Source organism: Ovis canadensis, chromosome 3 (assembly GCF_042477335.2).
Source record: "Ovis canadensis isolate MfBH-ARS-UI-01 breed Bighorn chromosome 3, ARS-UI_OviCan_v2, whole genome shotgun sequence".
Taxonomy (NCBI): Eukaryota; Metazoa; Chordata; class Mammalia; order Artiodactyla; family Bovidae; genus Ovis; species Ovis canadensis.
Genome location: NC_091247.1, coordinates 26,089,070 through 26,115,575, shown reverse-complemented (window position 1 = coordinate 26,115,575; position 26,506 = coordinate 26,089,070). Strand labels below are relative to the sequence as shown.

Genomic DNA, 26,506 nt, shown 5'->3' with positions numbered 1-26,506 from the left:
ATTTCAGTACAATTTTTCTTGGTCAGTCTAATATTTTTGAGCTTAAAAACATCTCTGAAAAGGTCCATCTTCTCCAACAATACTGAAGAGATTCATGGCACAAAAAAGGATTTGAGTTCCAGATATAATAACACATATGCATATCCACCAAACACATAAAAATTACTCTTGATCCAAAGAGGATTCCCTGGTGGCTCAGATGGCCTGCAATGCAGGAGACCATGGTTTGATCCCTAGGTCAGGAAGATCCCCTGAAGATGGGAATGGTTATCCGCTCCAGTATTCTTGCCTTTAGAATTCTGTGGACAGAAGAGCCTTTGAGGGCTACAGTCCATGGGGTCACAAAAGACTCGGAAACAACTGAGCAACTAACAAACAAGGAGAATATATGGGATAAAAACAGTGGCTCCTCCAAATGGCAGTGGTGGTAGAACCTTTTTCAACTACTACCCCAGCCTCCCAACCCTGTCATTTCTAGAGCAGGGACTCCTCCACAGCTTCCCTGCCAGGCTGAAAAGCCCATTCACAGGCAACACCTTGTAAGATCTCCACCTAACAGTCCTATAAAGTAGGTCTCTCACTGTGCTGATTCTCTGCATGAAACTGAACCTTGGAGAGAGTGAAGGACTTGCCCAAATTCATGTATTCAGAACCAAAGTCTCCAGATCTCAAACCCTTACTGTATCACTTTGCCATGTTAGTCATCAGCCTTGGATACGATGTGAAATGAAACTTCAGCAACAAAATCTAGAAACATGATTTATAAGAGTAGAAAAGTTAAACTCAATCTAGATTCCTATAGTGGAGGCGATGGTGAATGTTCCCCTTCATGGGAAAACAGCACAAAATGATTCATTTACCAGGAAGACGATAGAAATTCGCAAAGCCACCCTTGGGACTCTGTCTGAGACAGGAGCATACACTTGCAGAGCCTGGGGCCACCAGAACAGAAGGCAGTGCCGTAGCTGAGTCATTATCTTCTCTGGATGTGAAAGAAACGCTTTGATTTCTATGTTTCTGTGATGTGTTTCCAAAATAAAGCCTCAGTCAGAACTTTTAACTTATGAGATAATAAATGTTAAGCTTTCATTTCTTACTGGAATCATAGCCTGTGATACGGTTCCTGAGAACTGAGGGGATCTTATTATTCACAGAATATTCCAACTCAAAGCACAGAAGGAGAATTCAGTTCAGCAATCCAGTGGCTGCATAATCCTGAACAGCAAATGTGTGCCCAGCACTGAATGCAACATCTGAATGGTGGTGAATAAGATATAAACTTGGGCCAGGAGAGAGAGAAACACACACCAAATGATAATAATAATTGCAATACAAGAGAGAACTTGCCAGGCAATGCAAGAACACACCAAGAAAATGGATATATTCACTTTGAATGGCAAAATATACCAAGGCTTTCTAGAGGAGATGAATTTGGAACCTGGGAAATATATTTCAAATATATCCCCTTCTCTCCTCCATCACAAGGTAAAATAGAGGAAGGGCATATGGAGAGAAGGAAACATTCCAAGCACCCATGTGAAAATAAATAAATGAAAAGATGCTCCATCCATGTTCCAGGACGATGAATGGGGAGGAAGGGAGGAGTGTTTCATTAGGTCTAAGGAGATCAAGTAGGGGCTTTCCTGGTGGCCCAATAGTTAAGATTTAGCCTTCCAATGCAGGGGTTGTAAGTTTGATTCCTGGCAGTGGAGCTAAAATCTCACATGCTTCACTGCCAAAAACACAAACCATAAAAGAAAAGCAATACTGTATTAATAACAAATTCAAAAAAGATTTTTAAAAAGCACAACATTAAACTGAAAGGTCAAAAGTCTTTTTTTTTTTTCTTTTTTAAAAATGAGAGATCATGAAGAAACTTGAACAGCATCAAAAGGAGTGTTAACAATCCCTCATTGTTGACAAGGAACCAACTGACATTTTAAATAGAAGGCTCACAAAATCTGATTTTTTTTTTTTTTAGGAAAATCACTCCTGAGGCTGGGGTTTGTGGCAGGGGGCAGAGTGGGTGGTGCCTGAAGAATTAGAAGCTTGGAGACCAGTTAAGCATCTGTGAAATGTGCTGGACCTGATGCTCAGCAGAAGCAGGGAGACTGTTACAGAATCTCATATTCAGTCCGGAGCTGCCACTTAATCACTTTAATTAAGGTATTTCTCAGAAATCTCACTCAATTTCAGCAAAAGAGAAAAGCTGATGTATTGTTGGGTTATCTGATACTCCTTAGACATGCTGTTATTACAGAAGAATAATGCAATAGTAATCCCTGCAATTCAGGAGACCCTGGTTTGATTCCAGGGTTGGGAAGATCCACTGGAGAAGGGATAGGCTACCCACTCCAGTATTCTTGGGCTTCCCTTCTGGTTCAGCTGGTAAAGAATGTGCCTGCAATGCAAGAGACCTGGGTTCGATCCCTGGGTTGGGAAGATACCCTGGAGAAGGGAAAGGCTACCCACTCCATATACCATTCTGGATTGAATAAGTTCCCACTGAACCAAAAATTAATAATGATGATGATGATGATGATGATGAAAGGGAATGGGAGGGGGAATGGGAACGGAGTAGGAGGAGAAAGTAGAGGAGGAAATGAAAAAGAAGAAAAAGAGAAAGAAGCCTAGAAGGAGACACACATAGAGAAAGAGACACGAGAAAAGCTATCCCAGGAGGTTAATGGAAGAACAGAAGTCATTAGAAGGATGAGGCAGATGGTGAGGATTTTTTGGAGTGGGTGGGGTGGATGAGGATAGGGAGAAAGGAATGGCCATCTGATCACTTATTCTGGTCACTTACAAGGCAGGAATTCCTCACTCATCTGGGTGCTTGAAGAATGAACTGATCTGGTGAGGTTGTTTCCCTTGTTGCTTGTTCTACTTGAAAGGGTGCAAGTTTGGTACAGCGAGATATACTTACTCACCTGTTTTATATTTATTACTATATACAGTAAATTCTTCCATCTAGCCTCCTTTCCATTCATGCAGTGAGTGGCCTTCTGAGACATGTGTTGTGTTCCGGGCATAGGAGCCCTCTCTGGGAATAAAAAGGAGTGAATGAACACATGAATACAATCACCTACCTTGGATGCTCGGCATTTGTTTTGCTTTGGTTCCTCTGCCACATCAACAGAAATATAGTAAATCTCTGAAGAATCAGATTAAGTATAAATGAGCTGACTGATCTCTAGCTTCATGGTCTTAATATAGATAAGTTACCTGATGTCTTAGAGATTCTATTTCCTCATCTGTGAACTGAAGATAAGAAAACTTTCCAGTTCACACCCTAGTGTTGTTGGGAATACAAAATGAGATTCCTGTAAAGTAATCTCTAAAGAACAAGCATATGCTACTATTTACTCTGTGACCACTGAATGTCATTGAACTTAGAGGTTTAATGTTCACCTTATATTCTTTGAAGAAAGTGTCAATTGATTAAATTAATAATGTAAATAAGCTGAGAGAGGGGAAGTAGGCATTTAAGCCATTTAATTGTTCCTACCACAATTAGTGTGCTAATTATGCATCTTATTTGGCTATTCTCCAAAGCAAGTTCCTTCAGGACAATGCTATTCAACTTGTTCTAGGTAGTTGGCATATTTGAAAGAAATAAAACTGAATTGTTCCACAAAATAGACAATAATTCAGATTTCTGTTATCCTAGACTGCCTCATTCACTCGAGGTTCCCCATCCCCCACTTCCACGAGGATGGATCAGTGGGATTTGACAGGTGGGACTTTGGAAGACAGATGACTAGCAATGCATTGACTCTGCAGAGAAACTCCTGTGAGCATGAGAAGTTCAATCAGGGATTCTGGGGCATAAACTCTGTGGCTGAACAAGAATTGTACTTGGGAGTAGGGCAAGATGGCAGGGGAAAGATGGAGTACTCCCTCTAGGTATACAGAAAGAGGAAAAAATTTGAGTTCATATATATATGAACTCAAGGACTTCCCTGCCTATTCATTGGTTAAATGGGGCAACTGGAGGGGCTGCTGACCTTTCCACTGTCTCTTCCTAGACACACTTGCAAACTACATGTGAGTGGTACTTTACAGATTGTTAAGTACTGTCCCTAAAATATCTCTTTGATTCTTACCACAAGCCTAACAGGTATTATTAGCCCCATTTTACAGAAGTATAAACATGAAGCTCAAAAAAAAAAATAATAACTGACTTGCCCCAATTCACACGCTTTGAGTAGGACCGTGTTTTGTTTTTTTCTTTCCCCCAGAGTCTGCCTTCATCAACTATGCTCTCTTTTATGAATCATTAGCCTCCCCTCTGTATGATCTCCTCCATCCTTTTACTCTATTTGTTGTTGCTGCTGTTATTTAGTTCCTAAGTTGTGTCCATCTCTTATCACATGGACTGTAGCCTCCAGGCTCCTCTGTCCATGGAATTTTCCAGGCAAGAATATTGGAGTGGATTGTCATTTTCTTCTCCATCTCTTACCCTATAAATAGATTCAATTTTCATCTATCTTTCTAATCTTTTTCAAATATACTAAATTGTCATTTGATGTATATTTCATATAGCATTTTATATTAATTTAAATCTCAATTCTTCTCTATAAAGGTTGAAAATGTCTTGCAACAAAGATGCCCAATAGCATTAATGTGAAATGAATAAATTAGGATTGGAGCAAATATACTATCATAGGTTGTATTTCTGCCATGGCAGAACTGATGATGATCAATTTACTCAAGTGTAAATATTAGAAAAATAATCAGGAAGAGTTAAAAACTGTTTTACATGATATATGCACCCCAACATTCATTGCAATACTGTTTATTAAATACAATAGCAAAGACATGGAAGCAACATAAGTGACAGATAAAGGGATAAAGCAGATGTTTTATATATATATATATATATATATATATATATATATACACACACACACACACACACACACACACACAAAGAAATATTACTCAGCCACAAAAAAATAGAATGAAATAATGCCATTTGCAGCAAGATGGATGGACCTAGGGGTTATCATATTCAGTGAAGTAAATCAAAGATAAATATCACACAGTATCACTTATATGCGGAATCTAAAACAATGATATAAAGGAACTTATTTACAAAAGAGACATAAACTCACAAGCATAAAAAATAATCTATGACTACCAAAGGGGATAGCAGTGATGGGAGGGATAAATTAGAAGTTTGGAATTAACATAATACATACTACAATAGATAAAGTAGAAAAACAACAAGGACCTACCGTCTAGCACAGGAAAATAATCTTGTATAGCCAGTTATGGAAAATAATCTTGTATAGCCAGTTATGGAAAATAATCTTGTATAGCCAGTTATGGAAAATAATCTGAAAAAGAATATTTATGTGCATTAGTATTAGTGTTTTAATAGCCCTTTTTTTATTTACTCAAGTACTTTAAAGTTTTTACTTAGGCAGAATTTGTTATTGAAAAAAGTTCATTTTAATCCTGGATATCAAATATAAAAATTTGTACATGTGTCTTTTTTCTCCCTGGATGCAGACATTTGAACTTTGGTTATAATTAGGAAGAGACATCTCAATTATCAGTGGTGAAAGATTCCTAGAGACCTTGTGTTCCTCAGTTTTCTTATGCAGGGAAAATCATTTTATAAGAGAAAGAGATGTAGTGTGGAAATGGTCAAGAACAAAGAGTCGACTTGGGTTCCAGTGGAGTTAGCCAGTAGTTCCACTGGAGCCCTGTTTCTTATTCTTTGAAATATTAATAATAATTCATCACAGTGTTGGTCTAAGTATTAACTGAAATAATGAATACAAAATGAGTTTAACAGTTCCTAACACAAAGTAGATATTTAACAACTGTGAATTTCTTTCTTCTTTCTGTTTATCTTTGGAAATAAAGATCAAATAGTCATTCAACAAGTATTTATTAAATGTTTGGTCTCTGTATATACTGTTCTTGGACTTAGGAATGTAGCAGTAAATAAGAGTGAATCCCTGTAGAAGTACCACATAAATATGTGTGATGTTATTCGTAAGATTTCTAGAGCAACCAGTGCTCCAAAGATTCTATCTGTCCCAAGAGCTGATTAAAGTTAGGATCCAGAGAAAGACAAGCGGAGTTGGGGAACGGTCTTATGGAGTGAAAAAGCTCTTCTACTGAATCACTTAGAAGTTATTTGTGGACCATCCCCTTTAGAATTCTCCTACAGTATGGTAACTTCTAAAATTGCCGGACATGCTGAATATGTCAAGAAGTTCTTTAAAAATACTACACATAAAAATTCTGCCTCTGTTTATGATGTGGAAAATCACATGAGAGTGTTGGTCTCACCCTAACGAATAAAACAAGCCAGAAAAGCTATGACGTTTTTCTTCAAACATACGAGTCAAAGACACAAAGAATCTAACTGAACTAAATTCCAAGAAAGGACAAGCTCTTTAAAAGAGAGATGAAATTCTCAGCTGTTTGCTTTCCTGGCAGAGTGATGAGGAAAAAATAGTTGGGGATAAGGAGAACCAGCTGAAATTTTAACAAAACTTTAAGGCTGTATGTGGCCTGGCACGACAGATTAATATTCTGAGAAACCCCAGGCACAGAGACCAAATTCACCCGCCAAATCTTTCTAATGGGTCTTTACTGAGTGCTCAGATGCAGCATGCCAAAGGCTTAGAGCAGGGCAGGAGCACTGAGAAAGATCACCCACAGTGCCTTCTACAGGCACAAAGAAGCCACTCTCCAAAGGCAAGAACTAGGACCAGAGAACTAGAGGAAATTCACTGGAGGCACTAGTTTCTCAGGCACCAGATGTTGAGAAAATGCAAGACACCTGAGAAAAACACATGGCATGCCAAAGCTTCATCGAAGGGAATAAGGCTGCCCTCAGGAGGCTTGAACAAACTAGCAAAGAAAAATAATGTTTTTCTAAGCCACAAAACCACAGGGATTAATCTAGAGACCAAAAAGAACCCCCTAGCAATCCATAAATCTTACTGCCAGACTGTAAAGAGAGTTTTCACAAAGTTCAGAAAGTGGTTAAATCAGTTGTAATCCATAAAAAGATCTCCAGAACTGTGGCAGGTGCAGGGCATAAATCTTGCTGAAGAGAAAGTCCCAGGTCACCCTCAAAACAACTCAAGCTTGCAGTGAGCCAACTGATTCAAACTAAAGCCACTACACAGCCCTGGTGTGACCAGCAACAGATCAGAGTGACTTAGGTCCTCACTCTAAAAGCCAGACAGAGGAGGATTTTGTTCTTTTCTTAATATTGTTTGCATTAGTATGTTTTTAACAGCAAATGTCTGCATATGATAAAAAACAATAACAACATAAGAATCAAGAAAATGTAACCTGTGAACAATAAGGAAAGAGTCAATGAAAGCAGAACCAGAGATAGTCTAGATGATGAAACATCAGACTGAGTCTTAAAAATTCCTAGGATAAAAATGCTAGAGGATCTAGCTGAAAAGGTATACAACATGCTTTCTGAGTGGAATGATTACAAAAGTGTGGTCAAGATAGTGGAGTAGGAAGACACTGATCTCACCTCCTCCTTTGAGCACACTAGACCTTTCGTGGTGATCATTTCAAAATGACACAGATGTATAGAACAGACTTTTGGACCCTGTGGGAGAGGGAGAGAGTGGGATAATTTGGGAGAATGGCATTGAAACATGTATACTATCATGTAAGAAATGAATCGCCAGTCTAGGTTCAATACAGGATATAGGATGCTTGGGGCTAGTGCACTGGGATGACCCAGAGAGATGATATAGGGAGGGTGGTGGGAGGGGGGTTCACGATTTGGAACTCATGTATACCCATGGTGGATTCATGTCAATATATGGCAAAACCAATACAGTATTGTAAAGTAAAAATAAATAAATAAAAAAATAAAGAGCACACAAAAGAATGTACAGTAAAAAAAAATTCACTAGGTTGTATAACAGGAACTAACATAGTACAGATCAATTATGCTTCAAAAACAAATAGAAAAAAAGGAAGCAAATTTCTGCCAGAGACAGGGAGTAAAGGGAGGAGGAAATGAATGAAGACTGTCAAACGGTACTTAAATTTCCAGTTATAAGGTACATATTAAAAATGTGATGACCTGGGACTTTCTCTTCAACACAATATATAAAATTAACACATATTAAATACAAAAGTTTTTAGGAGAGTAAATCTTGAATTCTCATCACACACACACAAAATCTATTTCTCTGATTCCATATCTATATGAGATGATGGGTGTTCATTCAAATTATTGTGATAACCATTTCATGATATATATAAGTCAAATCACTATGCTGAAACTATTACTATTATATTACTATTATTGTGGAAAATATGGTATGTCAAATATATTGAAATATATTTCAATATTAAAAAGCTGAGTAGAAAGAAAAGAAAGTATTTTTTAGCCCAAATGTAAATACTAAAAATAAGAACTACAATATGAGTAATGAAGTAGTTAATATAAGGCCTTAAGATCAAAATGGACTCAGCAGAGGTCAGGACCTATGAGCTTGAAGACAGAACAAAACAAAGGAAACAAAATAAGACTTAAAAGCAAGGGAAAAATAAGACTACTGGAAATCTGTAGGATTATATAAAATTTTCTAACACATGTAATTGGAATCCTAGAAGCTGAAGAAAGAACAGCACAGAAAAAATTTTTTAAATAAATGGCCAGCAGTTTTCAAAATTGATGAGACATCAACCCACAGATTGAAAAAGCCAATCTCAAGAAGGATAAAGAAAACTACACATAGATATAAATAAGGAAAACATGTGAAATCAAAGAGAAAGAGAAAATCTCAAATGGATCCAAAGCAAAAAGAACAGTGATATGAATAACAGCTTTTCTCAGCAAAAACAATGAAGACCCCAAAAAAAGAAGCAATAATTTTGAAGTGTTGGCAAGGGAAAAAGCTGTCAATGTCGAATTTTACACCCAAGACAATATTCCTCAGTAATGATGACAAAAATAATGAGTCTTGAACAAAAAGATAAAAAGTTTCCTCAGATTGATGGAAAATTAGAGCAGATGAAACTCTAGATTTATAGGAAAAAATAAAGATCACTGAAAAGGGTAAATAACTGTATAAATATAAAAGTCTTTTTATTAGCATCTCAGATGCATCTTGACATGTTTTATAGGCTATTAACAGTTTAGAATATAAATAATAACAAGATACTATGGCATACAATATATGGAGAAAATATATAAGATAATAAGGGTAAAATGAGTAAAAGAGCGAATGGAAAACCTAGGTATAAGGTTCTTTAATGTTTATTAAGCAGTATAATTTTGCTTGAGGATTAACATGATAACTTAAAACTCTATGTTGTAATATCTAAAGCAACTAGTGAAAAAGAACAAAAAGATATGCACCCAAAAAAGTAATACAGACTTGTGCTTCTGGCCAAAAGGGATAGGATTTCCCTTCCCATTTGAAGCAACTTTTTTAAATGGACAAAGTATAAGAAACAATGATTTTCAACAATGCGGGAGAGAGATCCTTGAGATAGAGGAATTGTTGTTGTTGTTTAATTGCTAAGTTGTGTCTGACTCTTTTGTGACCCCATGGGCTGTAGCTTGCCAGGCTCCTCTGCCCATAGTATTTTCCCAGGCAAGAATATTGGGTAAAACCCTACAATTGCTCAGTTTAAGATCTGGAGAAAATGTCCATTGTTATGAAGGAGAGTGATCTCTGGAGGAGCTAAACTATTTCTTAGAGAAGAAAATACAGAGGTGGGAGTCTGGAGAGTTCTTTATAGCTGGAGATTACAAGTCAGACCTCCCACAAGGTTTAATAATGATCAGAACAATGTGTGGTTGGCTTGAGAATAAACAAATAGATCAGTAGAATAGAATAGAGAATATAGGAATGAATCCACACATATATAGACAACTGATTTTGACAAAGGCAACTAAGCAAGGAAAGGCCACACTTTTCACCACATGGGCCTACACACATTGGTTTTGCACAGACAGAAAAAATCACCTTTAATCTATACCTCATAGATATGCAATGAGAAGGGGCAACCATGGAGGCCAGGACAGACATCTAGATGTTTAGAATAACACTTTGACTGGACTTTGTGCACAGTCTGCCCTCTTACAGGATATTTTCTTTCTTTTTATTTATTTTTTTTTTGAGGTTATTTGCTACATGTTTGGCTACCAAGGAGGAAATAAGCTGCAAAGTACCAGAATAGGGATATGACGGAAACCATAACTGAGACTTGAAAGCTCAGCAGGAAAGAGACTGAGCACAGTAGCCCTTGTCTTTTTCTTTTTTCATGCATCTTATTCAAGTATCAGTTCAGTTCCGTTCAGTTGCTCAGTCGTATCCGACTCTTTGCGACCCCATGAATCGCAGCACGCCAGGCCTCCCTGTCCATCACCAACTCCTGGAGTTTATTCAAACTCATGTGCATTGAGTCAGTGATGCTATCCAGCCATCTCATTCTCTGTCATACCCTTCTCCTCTTGCCCCCAATCCCTCCCAGCATCAGGGTCTTTTCCAATGAGTCAACTCTTTGCATGAGGTGGCCAAACTATTGGAGTTTCAGCCTCAGGATCAGTCCTTCCAATGAACACCCAGGACTGATCTCCTTTAGGATGGACTGGTTGGATCTCCTTGCAGTCCAAAGGACTCTCAAGAGTCTTCTCCAGCACCTCAGTTCAAAAGCATGCACTAAAAAAAAGTGCACAGCTCTTAAGTGTACTGCTCAAAGAATTTTCACAAACTGAACCCCATTATGTAAATAAGCATCCAAGTCAAGGAGAAGAACTTTGCCGCACACCTAAAGCCTCCTCATGCTTCCTTCTTATCGCATTCTCCCAAGGGTATTCACCCTCATGACTTCTCACAGAATAAATTAATTTGGCCTGCTTCTGAGCTTTACATAAATGGAATGAAGGAATTCCCTGGTGGTCCATTGGTTAGGACTCTGTGCCCTCACTGTCAAGGGCCCAGGTTAGATCCTTTGGTGAGGGAATCCCACATGCTGCATGGCATGATAAGAAGTAAAATAAAATAAATGGAAGCATTCGGTATGTATTCTTCTCCCTATGTCTTCCATTCAACAATGTTTGTATGAGATATCCATAGTGTTCTCTGTAGATTATTTATTCCACAGTTTTTTTCACTGTTATTGTTTTATAGTATTTCATCATATGATTAAACCAAATTGACATATCCATTCTATAGTCAGTGGACCACTTGGATGATTTCCAGTTTGGGGCTATTGCAGAATGCACCTATAAACATTCATGTATATATCTCTCTGGAGAAGGAAATGGCAACCCACTCCATTATTCTTAACTAGAGAACTCCATGGACAGAGGAGCCTGGTGAGCTACAGTCTATGGGGTTGCAAAGAGTCAGACATGACTGAGCGACTAACACATATATCTCTTGGTGAATATATGTAACCATTTCTGTTAGCAGTCTACCTAGGGGTGGAAATTTTGGCTCAGATACTATGCATTTGTTCAGTTTTTTATTTTTGAACAATTTTTCAAATTGGTTAAACCAGTCCGGTTCTCTTTGCAATCAGTGCCCTGGAAATGGTCAATTTACCCTGAATATGATGAGTTAATTTAATTTAGAGGCATACTGAATCTGAGATCCCTGTGGAAAAGTCAAAGGGAGTTTAGAGTAACTGTTGGCTCCAAGGGTGCGTGTCTCAGGAGAAAGATCTAGGCTGGATGTAGTGATCGCCTCAAGGCGACAGAAGGAGTTGCGGACTCAGATGGAATCCCCCAAGACGGCATGAGGCAGACAAACCCAGAGAAACAGGGACAGGTCCCGGTGTGCAGGGGAAAAGGAGGAGCAGAGGGAGGCTAAGAAGAAGCGTCCTCACTAACAGCTAGCAGGGAGTCAGGTGGGAGAACTGGATTTACTCTGTGCTGTTTGGAAACTGAAAGGGTATTAAAGAGATTGATTATTTTGCATTTCCTGAAATTTACTTTGAGCAAAACGATTCCAGACTGTGCACTTACTCTGCCTTCTTTTTTTTTTTTTTTTTTTCCCTCTCGGTTATTTTATTTTTGACGTTCAGCGTCTGTGGGAAAGGGCTACCCACAGAGATGAAATTGCTTCTGACACTTGTCCTCTTAAAAAAATTTAAACACCTCTTTAGATCAGAGTTGACTTTAGATAGTGTTCACCACAATAGCTTGACTTGCTACAGTGGGTCTTAGCATCTTTATGACACAGGTAGCCCTGAAACCTATCCTAGAACAATATTTTGGGTTGGTTCCCTTTTAACTTTGGTGAATCTCTCTCTAATCTTGCTGATGGAAATTGAATATTTCAGATACCTAAACGCTACAAGTTCTCCAGTCTCAGAAGGAGTGGTAGCTCACCTTGAAATTGCTGTCTTCCTGGAAGGCAGCAGTAAGCAGAGAAGGGGAGGGAAGCATGTACTGAATATAAATCTTCCTCCCAGGCAGCATCATAAAACTTAAGCCTTTTGAGGATTCAGATTAATGAAATCTGTTCCTTTCCCTCAAGGGACTGACAATTGAATGCAAGGGCAGGCAAACACACAATTAGCTCTAGTACAATGTAGAATGAAAAAACACTAAACTATAAGTAGCACGTGAAGAAGTACCCACGAAAGCTAATGGGTGCTTAGCGAAAGAATGCTTTCCTCCCTAATTCTGAGTGACAAGACAAGCGTCCTTAAAAAGTGAAATTAACTTGAAAAGTGAGTGGAGCTATACCAAGAGCAGGAACCTGAGGGAAGAATGCCATGATGCAAAAGTGTTACTGAAAGTGGGATCTGGCTGCTCACCCCTTGAAAGCCAATACTTGATAGGCAAGGTTAGTGGAAAAGAAAGCTTGCTTTATCCCAGAGGCTGGCAACTGAAGGGGAACGGACACACTCGTGTTCAAAGGCTGATTCTCCCCACTACCAATCAGTGGGCAAGAGCTTTTATAGGCAGAGGGAGGGGTTTACATGCAGAAACAGCACAGTCAGCTCTGACAGTCATTTTGAAATTGGTCATCGGTGGTCTGACCAGCTTTATCTTGAATGTTTTAAGTACAGCTAATCTTCAGTTCCAAGGCTGGTTTGTTCCCATTTCTCTGAGGTCATTTCTTGGAATTTTGGCAACTTATGGCATGGCTACAGTCTGGTCACCATGTAGTTAACTTTTTCTACCTGCTGGGCATTTCAGTATCTACAAAACAGCTCAAAGGATATGGCTCAGAATACTATCTTATAGCCCTTAAGGAGGATCTAAGGACTCTTGACTTTATTTAATGACTTACTTTGTCCTATTTCATTGTTTTCCTTTGCGGCTGCATTTACTCACTTCTCTGATGAAACTTACTCTTTGGCTAAAGTTTTTCTGCAGGCAAAAGGTGGGCTGCAGACATGGGTCTCAGGGGAAGGCTCATAGAGTCCTGCTCAATTTCAAAAGTACTTATCTGATATATACCAAAAAGGACCAGTGTTTTGTGTGGTCAAACAACGGTTCTTAAAGTGTGGTCCCCATACAAGCAGCATCAGAATCACCTGGAAATTTGTTAGAAATGCAGTCTCAAGATCTTACTCCAGACTTACCGAATCAGAAACACTGGGCATGAGGCCCAGAAACATGCATTTTAAGAAGCCCTCCAGGTGAATCTGAAGCACATTTAGGTTTGAGAACCACTGGGACAGAGGTCCTGTGCATGGAGTGATATAATAGAAGATGAACACGGAAAGGCATGCTGGGTCTGGATCATGGAGAGCTGAGAGCACAAGCTCAGGGGTGGGGATTTTATTCTGCAAGCAATGGGGAGCCACTGTAGAATTTTGCTCAAGGGCATCATTTGATCCAAATTGTGCTTGAAAAAGAAAAGTGACAGCAGGTGGGTGCTGCAGTGACAAAAGGAGTAATTGGGTGTGAAGAGAACATACAAGCCTGTAATTGGAAATCCTTGTGACAGAGAACACATACTTCAGTCCAACGAGATGAATGCAAAAGTCACCATTACCATCATGAAAAAATAACTCTAAAGGAATGTATGGTCACAGATTGCCTCTATAATAGGAGATCCCAGATCACTGAGCTTTTATACTAGAAAGAAAAGAAACTGACACTCTAGAACTTACTCAGTATCAAGTTTCACTTTAAGTATCTTGCATGTTTTATCTCATATAACGAACACATTAACCTCAATCGGAAACTGTTAGAAACTGACCAGTGTCACAAAGATAGGAGATAACAGAGGGAGACCTCAGTGAGCTGATAACTGAGTGAGATGTAAAAGCAACAGAACTTCAGGACTATCACAAAAGTCCTTTTTCTTACACCGTAAAGCCGATGCTCAGCCTGGCTTTGGTCTCTGTGTGCATTTGACTGCAGCCCATCCCTTAAGTGGTACAGCGATGTGGAGAAATATGCCCAGTCCTTACCCGTAATTTTCTCAGACCCCTCCCACACACCTTCCACCCAACTTTCTACACCCTCATCAAAAAGAATTATGAACTCTCTCTATCCATTATGCCAGCCACGTCAGCAGTTTCCTCAACCTATTCTCATATTCAACCTTAGAGGATTGAACTTCCACATTGAAACTGCTGACACATTTTTCATTTTTCAGTTGACTGGCGGTATCTTAATGACAGAGATGTATGGGACCTTGGGGATCATATAGTTCAATCTCATCTCCCCATTTTATATACATATAAATGAGAGCCCAGAGGGGGCAAGAAATTACCCAGGCCATTCACAGAACTATAACCAGATTTTCTTGTTCAGAGCCCTTTGTATCTCACCATAAGCTATTTTGTGAAATCTCATATACTCATTCAAGCTTCTAAAACAGTGGCTGATACACAGTATAGATGTAATAAATATTTCCCAATTGAATGAATAAAGTCCTCACCAACTAGTTCCCCTCAGTGCTCTATAGCAAACTACCTCGACCATGCTCAACCCTCCTCCTGTTGTCTTCAGAGCTTGACTGGTCCTTCCTCCTTGAAGCTCACAAAGACACAATCATATTGCTTGCTCTTTAACTGATGTCACATTGAAAAGGGCATCATTCCATTCTTTGAACTAAAAATGAACTTTTTTTCACACATGCACTTTTTTTTTCTTATTAAGAAAACTATCTCTACTCTGAATAACCACGGGGAATGGGCAAGGATTTCTATTATTTTTCAAAGGAAAGCAACTTTATTATTTACAAGTGCCTCTAGCAAACATGCAGTGATAAACAAGTGCCCTGAGATTGGGCTTGTACACTGAGAAATACTATGTTTGTCAACTTGATTACTTGCAAAGAGATGTTTCTAAAGGGCCTAAACACTACGTTTCCTTCAGGGAGATTAAAAATCTTTGCTGGCAGCAGTTTAAACACTTTTTCATGCAACTACATTATTTGACCTATCAACATTCATTACATTAACCCATTCATTGGAATGTGTAGAAAAATACTCTCATTCATTGTCTTTTCTGGGGAAATCAAAGTCCTTCTCTGACTATAGGTCTCTTCTACTTAGAAAGCCTGGAAGTGGGTTTAGATAATTCAGAGTGATTTGTTGTTCAGTCACTAAGTTGTGTCTGACTCTTTGCAATCCCATGGACTGCAACATGTCAGGTTCCTCTGTCCTTCACTATCTCCTGCAGTTTGCTCAAATTCATGTCCATTGAGTCTGTGATGCTATCTAACTATCTCATCTTCTGCTGTCCTCTTCTCCTTTTGCCTTCAATCTTTCCTAGCATCAGAGTTTTTTTCCAATGAATCAGATTTTTGCATCAAGTGGCCAAAGTATTGGAGCTTCAGCTTCAGTTTTAGCCCTTCCAAAGAATATTCAGGATTGATTTCCTTTATGATTGACTGGTTTGATTTCCTTGCAGTCCAAGGGACTCTTAAGAATCTTCCCAGCATCACAATTCTAAAGAATCTATTCTTCCGTGTTCATGATTTCTTTATGGTCCAATTCTCATATCTATACAGGATGACTGGAAAAACCATAGCTTTGACTATATGGACCTTTGTCAGCAAAGTGATTTCTTTGGTTTTTAATACACAGTCTAGGTTTGGCATAACTTTTCTTCCAAGGAGAAAGCATCTTTTAATTTCATGGCTGAAGTCATCATCCACAGCAATTTTGGAGCCCACATAGATAAAATCTGTCACTGCTTCCACTTTTTCCCCTTCTATTTGCCATGAAGTGATGGGACCGGATGCCATGATCTTAGTTTTTGGAATGTTAAGTTTCAGGCCAACTTTTTCATTCTCCTCTTTCACCCTCATCAAGAGGCTCTTTAGTTATTCTTCACTTTTTGCCATAAGAATGGTATCATCTGCATATCTGAGGTTTTTGATATTTCTCCCCACAATCTTGATTCCAGCTTGTGATTCATCTAGTCTAGCATTTCACATGATGTACTCTGCATAGAAGTTAAATGAGCAGGGTGACAATATACAGCTTTGTTGTACTCCTTTCCCAATTTTGAACCAGTCAGTTGTTCCCTGTTAAGTTCTAACTGTTGCTTCTTGACCCACATACAGTTTTCTCAAGAGCCAGATAAGGTGGTCTGGTCTTCCCATCTCTTTAAGAATTTTCAGTTTGTTGTGATCCACACAGTCAAAGGCTTTGGCATAGTCACTGAAGCAGAAGTAGGTGTTTTTCTGGAACTCCTTTGCCTTCTCCATGATCCAATGAATGTTGGCAACTTGATCTCTGATTCCTCTTCCTCTTCACAACCAGAATCTAACAAACAATGAATCTCATGAGATTTTTCTTTCATGATTCTTGACTTTTTAGGGCCTCTATGTCCTCCTTCTGACTATCGTTTGACTTTTTACTTCTTTGTTCCCTTATTTCATTCAATCAAACAATATTTCTGAGCAGTTATTATTTGCCAAATCCTGGGCTACAGGCTTGCAGAAACAGCTGAGTCTTCCTCCACCCCTTCCACCCCCACACACACTGATTCAGTTCCAGATGGAGGGACTGTCCATCTAGAAGACATAGGAAGTCACTGTCCTGATCACATCCCAAGCTGAAACCAATAGGAAGGCAGAATGCTGGGATGCCCACTAGCTGAAGCACGTTCAGTAAGATCAGCTCAACACACATTCCTAAGGATCTGTTAGGGCCAGACTCCAGGCTAAACTTTTCCTCAAGGGTTTGGTGGAGGAAACAGAATAGAAATAGATGTTTAATCTTTGAGATTAATATGCAGAGAGGCTATGAGGACCCAAGGAGAGGCACCTGATCTAGACTGGAGAAATGTGGGGTCCGGAGACTTCTAGTGTGGGAGGTCAGAGAAGTCTTCCTAGATGGAGTGCTAGGGATAAGCTGGCTGAAAAGGGAGGCATTTAGACACAGCAAACTGTATGAACAGAGACCTGCAGTTTATGAAGAAAATTCTACTTGCTATCAGAAAGTGATGATAAGGTCAGCAATTTCAGTAATGAAGCCAAGTATTCCCAGCAAAGGAGACTTTGTTGCAATCATAGACTTGTTACCTGACAGCAAGGGGTAGGAGGAAGGCACCCTCTCCAAGATACCAACAGCAATCAGGTTATTTTTTACCTCTTGAAATACATACAGCAGGGGCTTCTCTGGTGGTTCAGTAGTAAAGAATCCACCTGAAATGCAGGAGACATGGAAGTTACAGATTCAATCCCTGGGTCAGGAAGATCCTTAGAGTAGGAAATGGCAATGGACATGACTGAGTACACACACACACACACACACGCATATCTATAGCTGCTACCTCAGCAGGGATTTATTTCTTCTTTTATGGATTCGCTAATGCAGACTTTTTCCAAGTGTAGTCTAAGCCCTACATACATCAGAATCCACATGGGTTATTAAAAAAAAATCCCATATCTACAGACTATTGTATTTATTGGTTGAATCAAAGTCTCTAGGAGTGGGTGCAAGAATTTGCATTTTTCAACAAGCATCCAGATGAATGTTTACAACAAAAGTTTGGGAATCCCTTTCAATAAGTTAGAGAAAGGATTCTCAACCTTAGGTAAACATTCAAATCACCCTAGGGAGGTATTAAAGTAATGCCCAGGACCCATCCCCAAATTTCCTGACTCGTATGGGCTTGGGGTATACAAGGGGTATATACATCAACATTTTTCAGACCATCACAGACAATTCTAATGTTTGGCTACAGGCACTCAGATGACTATTTTGAGAGTAAAAATGAAGACTGCTGCTGCTGCTAAGTCACTTCAGTCATGTCCAACTCTGTGTGACCCCGTAGACAGCAGCCCACCAGGCTCCTCCGTCCCTGGGATTCTACAGGCAAGAACACTGAAGTGGGTTGCCATTTCCTTCTCCAATGCATGAAAGTGAAACGTGAAAGGGAAGCCATCACTCACACAACAGATCAAAATTTGGGAAACATACTAAAAGCAATGCTTTCAGGGAAATGTATGGCATTAAATGCATGTGCTAGAAAAGGAAAAAGGTCTCAAATCAGAGATCTAAGATTTTACCTAAGGAAACTAGAAAAGAAAGCAAAAATATCCAAGCAAACAGAAGAAGGAAGGAAGAGCAGAAATTAGTGATATTGAGAATATATAAGTAGACAAAAACAATGAAACCAATAGTTAGTAGTTTGATGAAATCAGTAAAAAGTCTGTGGGAGAGAAAGAAGACAAAAATTTCATTTAGAAATGAAAGAGGAAACATTATTACAGATGTTACAAACATTAGCAATTACAACATAGTAAGAGAATAATATGGACAAATACTCTTTGCCCGTAATCACAAGAGTTTTGATGTCGTGAACAAATTCTTTGAATGATGAAAATTGCCAAAGCTCCCACAAAAAGGAAAAAGAGCAAGAAGACCTCATCAGTACTATGCTTCTTAAAGAAATTGAGTCCATGATTTTTTAAAAAAAAGAAAAGGAAAACGAACCTCCTGGCTCAGGTGGTTTCACTTATGAATTCTATTAAATATTTAAGGAAGAAATAATACCAATCCTATACACAATTGTATCTACACAACACCAATTATACCAATTCTAGAAGTTCTCTTCTAGAGCTGTTAAAGGGGACAATACCCAACACATTTTACTCACCACACGTTAACTTGATACCAAAACCAGACAAAGACATTACGAAAGAATAAAATTACAGACAAAACATCTCTCATGGACATGACATAAATATCCTCAACAAACTTCCAGAAAATCCAATCTAAAAATACATAGAAAGAAAAATATTTCATAATCAAAGTATTCAACATGGCTTAACTTTTAAAAAATCAATCAGTATTAACCACAGGAATAGACTAACTGTAAAACCACTGTTATTAACATGGGGAAATACAAGGTAAACGGAAGAAAAGAACATGCGGTAACTCTCAACTACTGAAAAGTACTCAGGCTTAGGAAAAGGGGTGAAAAATTTAGCACATTAGGAATAATTACCTTTGTGTATAGGAATACAGACATCTTTCTTTCTTTCAATAAACATTTTATAACTCTACAGCAATAGAAGCGTATTTATTTACAGGGAAAGTATAAAGTTGTACATAAATGTGAAGGACCTTCTTAAATGGCTGTCCGTGTGTCCAATAGCTCCCTGTGTCTGTTTCATCTGTGTGCCCCAGGGCTCCTGCATGGCATATGGCATAAAGCAGATGGGTAAAAGCCCTTTGAACACAGTTTCACTCAGGGATGCCCATCAGTTGAAAATTTCTTCAATGGGCGTAAAGTGGTGTTCTTCCCGTTTATTCTATTCCTGACCTTCATGATCTTCCCTCTGCTAACGGGACACACGCTCGTCTTCATTTTAACTGTCGATGAAGTCCAGCTGTCTCATGGTTGTGACCACAAGCCTGGGGCGGTAGGTGTAAGAATCTGATGTCCTCTATCACAGCTCAATAAATCATGGAAAGCTAGTCCAAGCTTCACATCTCACTTGCAGACATTAGTGGAGCATGAATTTGCATTTCTTCCTCTGGGATTAGTATTTAATGGTATATTTTAGTATCTAACCTTGAGATGATCCACATTTATCTGTTAAATGGAAGCAAAAGAGCATCCTTTTATTCCTATCACCGCCAACCAGGTTCAGGCTGTGAACTTCTGGATATGTCTATGAATTTCTCTGATGCAACACTCACCAAGGGCACTTTCTGCTCTGCTCCATTTCTTCCTTCTTCACCAGCAAATACTAATTGGGCATCTACTGTTGGAAGAAGTGGTATTTGGTCCTAAAGAGGCTGTAGGATGAGCCATAGAGAAACCGCAGTCTAATAGGAATATAGACATAGTCACACACACACACACACACACACACACACACACATAATCAACAACAATATCTGATGCATAGATGAGAACAACCAATGGATAAGTACAAGAGAAATATCGAAAGGTATCAATCCCAAACTTGCACACTCAGAGTAAGAAGCCCAGCAACTAAGGTAGGTTAAGGCAGGGCCGAATGGATTTTAAAGAGTCTTTTTGTGTTTGTTTGCTTGGGGATTGGGGAGGTGGTTAGGGGGAGTGTTGTTTAGATTTTAAAGAGTCTTGATATGAAACTATTAAATTCTGTCTTATTTTTTGACTATGGAAAGGCCCTGAACTTTTTCCTCAGGCTCATGAGCAAAGCTATAATTTTGGGAACATTATTCTAGCAACCTGGGCTGAATGGACGGGGTGAACAGTGGAAATGAAAATTTCAAGAAAACGATTGGAAGATGAAATTGCAGAAATCACTCAAAGTAAAATAATATATAAAGTAGGAGACTGAGGTCCAACCATGCAGTGAAACTGCAATATAAAAGTGAAAAATAAGTCTGCCATTTGTACAGAACCGCACGCTCTCTATTATACCTAGAGATCAAGAAAAAATGCAGAGAATACTTGGAATATAATGCCTGCTAGGTATTTGGATGTTGATTATAAATGGATTTAAATGTCATAAAAAAGAAGTTTAAACTGTTCAGTGGCTATGCGGGAGCCATTAGAGTCTTCGGAGCTGAGATGGGCATTGGGTATAAATGAACTTTGTTACTGGTGCTCAGTCAAGTTTTGTCCAAGTCTTTGCGACCCCCACAGACTGCAGCACACCAGGCTTCCCTGTCCTTCACTGTGTCCTAGAGTTTTCTCAAACTCATGTCCATTGAGTCAGTGATGCTATCCAACCATCTCATCCTCTGTTGTCCCCTTCTCCTCCCATCCTCAATCTTCCCCAGTATCAAGGTCTTTTCCAATGAATCAACTCTTCATATCAGGTGGCTAAAGTATTGGAGCTTCAGTTTTAGTAACAGTCCTGTCAATGAATTTTCAGGGTTGATTTCCTTTAGGATTGACTGGCTTGATCTCCTTGCAAATCAGCTGAACTTTAGGAAGATTCAGTTCTGAGCAGATGCAAGATAGATAGGAACATGACTGAACTTCCCACAGTCTGGTAGGTATTGTCATTACCCTGAGAAGGATGCTCCCGTATTTGCATTTTTAGTCGAGCCTTAAGACTTTCAGCTTTCTGTGCTGAATTACTTCAGTTGCGTCAGATTCATTGTGACCCTGTGGACCATAACCCACCAGGCTCCTTTTTCCGTGGGATTCTTCGGGCAAGAATACTGCTAGAATGGGTGGCCATGCCCTCCTCTGTGCTTTCCATAGCTGCCTACAAACTACACCTGGCTCAGGGATCCAGTCCTCATCCCATGAGCACACAGTTTGGCTCTATGTTGGAGGAGTGAATCTTCTCTGAGAACCTGCAGGCTGTTGGGAAGTCAGGGACATCAAAAAGCCTAGGCCCTAGTCAGTGTGACCAAATCCATACTTGCTCTCCCAGATGTTGAGTCTGCCTGACACAGACTCCTGGATTTAAAGAATACAAGATTACGGTTTTCAGTTTCTTTTTATCTGCAAGCAAACCCAAGCAAACACCATCAGTGGGTAAGCTGAATGGAACATAGGAGTAAACCCAAGGAAACACCCTCAGTGAGTAAAATGAATGAAACACAGGCATCTTTTATTCCCTGTAGTCTTTGGGTTTGCTTACGAATGCAAATTCTCTAAATTACAGCAGACATTCAGTTATCAGCAGTGTTTTTGAGTACCTACTCTGTGATGTATTTTTTTTCCAATATAGATTTGAGGGGTACTCAAGAAGCCTTTCATTAAATCCATTTGGAAAACAAAGAATCCCCTCCCAATTTATGTTTCCTAAATTTGAGTTTTTTGCTTGTCAGGTTTTTTATTTAAGTGATAAAAGATGAGTAAGACCTGTATACTGTTAACTACAAAATAATACTGAAAGAATGAAAAATGGCCTAAATGAACGGAGAGATATAACACATTCCTGGATCAGAAAACCCAATAGTGTAATGATGTCAATTCTCCCCAGATTAAACCGTGGATTAAATACAACTCAAATCAAAATATCAAGGAGGTTTCGTTTGCAGAAATTGATAATTTGGTTTTAATATAGAGTAATACGAAGGGTATGAATGGCCAAGTCAACTTTGAGAAGAGTAAAGCTGTGGTTCTTACACTACCTTATTTCAAGACTTATTGTAAAGCTGCAGTTAGTAAGATAGTGTGATATTGGCATAAATATAGAATAAAGATAAATACAACATAATGAAGAGTATAAAAATATAATGGAGACAAAGTTACATAAGTTATAGCTTCTGACTTTAATGGGGTCAGAATGTATGTGGAGATTTTGAGCGGATTAAACATTACAATTCAATATAATAAACGCTGCCAGAACCAGATATAGAGTGTCAAAGTCAACTGAGGGGATCTAGAAATTTTCCCTAGGTGAGATGAAGTCTGGGCTGAACCCTGAAAGATTCAAGAGTTTGCCAGATGAAAAGTAGGTGACTAGCATTGTGGGTAGCAACATACAGGAATAAGCAGAGGCAAATATGGATTTAAAACAATCTGGCACCGACCAGTTATTCCCCACCTGTTGGGAGTATAGAGAGATGATACACAGTAGAGGAAAACAGCAGCTACATCGCGACAAGCATTATGCACTGAGACAGGCAGGATGGAAATGTATGCCGCAGATGATCAGAAGCCACTGAAAATTTTACACGTCTTATGGTTATATTTGAGCTTTAATGTATTGCTCTGTCTTATTAGCAAGACCAGTTAGAATGCTATTCTAGAATGGACATAGTGAAGGCTTAACCTAAGGCAAAGGCAATCATGCATTGAGTATGAAGCAGAATCATCGGAAGGCACAATCATGAGTATCTGATAACTGATGAGATGTGGAGCTGAGTAGTGTTGGAGAAAGAGTCGGACACGACCTAACAACTGAACATTATCCAAGCTTCCAATTTTCCCTTTCCTAGTAAAGCTGTGAGGCCCTTGCTGGCCTACAAATAATTTATCTCCCTAGAATCTTGCCAAACTTTGGCCCAGCTCTATCCAGACACTAGACTATAAATGGTTGAAGAAATAACAGGAAAGGAGCAGAGTTGAAAGGCCACTGGGCAACTGTTTTTCTTTAGCTCTGTCTGAACCGAATAATCAGCCAGCTGGGGGTCAGGCCAGCCACTTCCACCCCACCTTTTATTACTCAGTGTGACAACTCATGGGACCTAATCTCAGAGCGGTCACTGGATCTGCCAAAGTTCTCAAGAGCCTAAATCCCCACTGCATATATTCCCTAGACACATCAATGGTACTGTTTATGTCTAGCTAAGCCACAAAGAACATTCCACTGTGGAAGTCAGTTTACTGTAATTTTTTTCAATTTTTTTAAGGAAGAAATAATGAAGATGAAAACCTCAGTGATCTCTCATTTGCTTAATTCCATTCTGACAGAGATCTTTGTTACTTCCCAAAGCCTGTGTACTTGCTGAAATGTCCAATGCCCTTGCAGTTGGAGAAGGACGTAGAACTAGTTCTGGACAACTGGCACTGAGCAGAAGTGATGTGTGTCATTTCCAAGCTAAAGCATTTAAGAGAGAATGAACAGCTCTTTAGTTCACTCTTCCTATGCCAGCTGACCTGGAAGCCACGTTTTTCAGGTGGCACAGGTGCAAGATACAAGAAACTGAGGTCTTTAAGTCACTATTTAAACAGGAATTGTCAGGATCTCCCTGGGGGTCCAATGGTTAACACTTTGCCTTCTAGTGCGGGGGATGTGGGTTCTATCCCTAGTCAGGGAGTTAAGATCCCATGTGCCTCATCAGAAAATCAAAACATAAAACAAAAACAAATTGTAACAAATTCAATGAAAGTTTAAAAACGGTCCACATCAAAAAATATTTTTTAAAAAAACTGTCCTAGAGAGCTGTCAGATTCATGAGTGAGAAATGAATCTTTATGTATGAAACCACTGAGATTTGGGCCCCTATTTGTGACTGCTCCAGAGCCTAGATTAGTCTAAGAAATAATGAGCAAGAAATCAAGGCATAGACTGAGACCTCAGGTTATTACAAAGTAACTTCAATTGCTGAATCAAGGTACAGCACAAACCCAGCAACAATCCATACCAGGTCAGAGCTGATCTCAATCCTCTGGTCCTTCACCTTACCACCACCCTAGGGCTTGGCTCCTCCCAGATCCTCAGACAAGTAGGAGCTAGGGATGGGACTGACTAGTCTCTAGGACAAATAGCCTGGCGGAACTAGAACACATGGGGAAACCCATATCACACCAAGTTTCAGAAGAAGCTTTTCTGTGTTGCTAGGAAGTTAAAACATAAGCACTTTGACCTTTACCATCATTACACAGCCTGCACTCTCTGGGAACTAGGCACTATTTAAGGTCCTACAGCGGATGTAACAGTGGCTAAGACAGAGCCCCATTTTGCACTGAGCTTACATCCCAGACCCAGTAGAAACTGCACTACGCCAAAGGCAATTATCCCTGCGCTGTAGTCACAGCATTACTCTAATTGTGCCTGTGGGCAAGATCCCTCCCCTAGCTGTGTTTCTTTTCTTTGATCTTAAAATGGGATGTTCTGACTCGATAATATTTTATGGGCTTCCCAGGTGTGACTAGTGGTAAAGAACCCACTTGCCAATGCAGGAGAGGTAAGAGACACAGGTTCAATCCCTGGGTAGGAAAGATGCCCTGGAGAAGGGCAGGACAACCCACTCCAGTATTCTTGCCTGGAGAACCCCACGGACAGTAGAGTCTGGCAGGCTATAGCCCATAAGTTCAAAAAAGTCTGACACGACTGTGGAGACTTAGCATGCATGCCTGCAAAATATAGTGTAGACTATCTCTGAAGGGCTATTTGAGGGCATAAGAAGAAAGTACAAGCTTCCTGGACAGAGCTTTGCATAAGAAAGGATATATAGAAAATTCTGAACAGTTAAATCAGAAAGCTTCTGAAAACGTTAGCCATATGTCTTTGCCAAGTTTTATAAAGCCCAAGAACACCACTGGATCTTTAAGTGTGCCATATTCAAAATATTCTCCTCCGTTTCCTCCTTGGATAGATGGAGAGGTTCCCCTTGGTACACTAGCTAACTTTAAAAACAATCATTCCTAAAACATACTCAAAGAAAGACACCTTGAGAAGGCATGAGCTATTCTCTTATTATATCAGATAATTGGCTTCAGATAATGCTTACCTGAGCTGAATGAGAATTATGTCCTCAAGAGTTTCTATACCGATCGACTGTTAAGCTTGTCTTCAGAGATTTTTAACTGCAAAATGCATTGCCTCTATAAACTATTATGCTAGTATTGATTTTTTTTTCTCTGTATATAAAAGTTCCCCATTTCCCTGTCACTTGCTGACCAACCTGGTCTTTTTTATATAGCTAACATCAGCTTAGCTCAAAGCCCTCGCAGTGAGTTTTGTTTATGTTCCTCAAAAGGAGCATTCTGCCTTTTATTAAAGAGTATCGCCTATGAAAATATAGCAAGGATGGCTCTTATAAATCATCTACTACCCAAATTCAATTCACATTCTGCCTGGTATCTTATCTCTTCTTAAAATCATTGTACGGTGCAGGACAGTGAAAAGAACACAGGTTTTGTTGTCAGACAAACCTAATATTTAATTCTCAGTTCAGAAATTCATTGTGTGTGTGAACCGCAGCATGATCCTTAAGCTCTCTGAGCCTCAGGCAAGGTGGCAAACCAGTATCTTGCACCATTTTTATCAGCATCATGTGACTACCATCTCTTTGCTTGTTCAAAATGGGATCTATTATTAGAGAATGTTAGAACTGAAATTATCTCACTTAATCTGAGTTCTCATCTAACAGAGAAGGAAATAGGCCTCTAGAGAAAAGAAGCTTGTATACATCTCTTGATGGTTTCAGAATTCCTTACAGTTCAGCTACAGTGTCTTCTCTGACCCCAGCCAGTGCTCTGGTCTGGATTTCACCAAAGACATCCTGATTAGCGGGTTCAGCAGAAGCATTTTCACTGAGATTTAACTGGTCCTCCCTGCTGCTTTAGTTGGCTCAGAACATCTAAAAGCACTCTGGGCTCCCAGCATCTCTCACTCTCCTGAAGGTCAGGTCTGTCTCAGGAGATCTTCTTTGTCTCCTTTAACGTCCTTCACGGTTGCATCCTGAACCACTGCCTTTCTCA

At 39.4% G+C, this 26,506-nt stretch overlaps 1 long non-coding RNA gene across 2 annotated transcripts in view; it reads right to left on the bottom strand.

Annotated features, from left to right (window-relative positions):
- Positions 1-1,834: 1,834 nt before the first annotated feature.
- LOC138435483 (uncharacterized) overlaps positions 1,835-26,506 on the bottom strand; it is a 53,585-nt gene continuing 28,913 nt past the window's right edge. Inside the window, exons 2-4 of one of the 2 annotated variants that reach the window (XR_011255121.1) lie at positions 17,469-17,591; positions 5,241-5,342; positions 1,835-3,043 (exon numbers count right to left, since the gene is read on the bottom strand). This is a non-coding gene — a long non-coding RNA (uncharacterized lncRNA). The remainder of the gene's footprint in view (positions 3,044-5,240; positions 5,343-17,468; positions 17,592-26,506) is intronic. The other variant, XR_011255122.1, reaches the window with a different exon arrangement.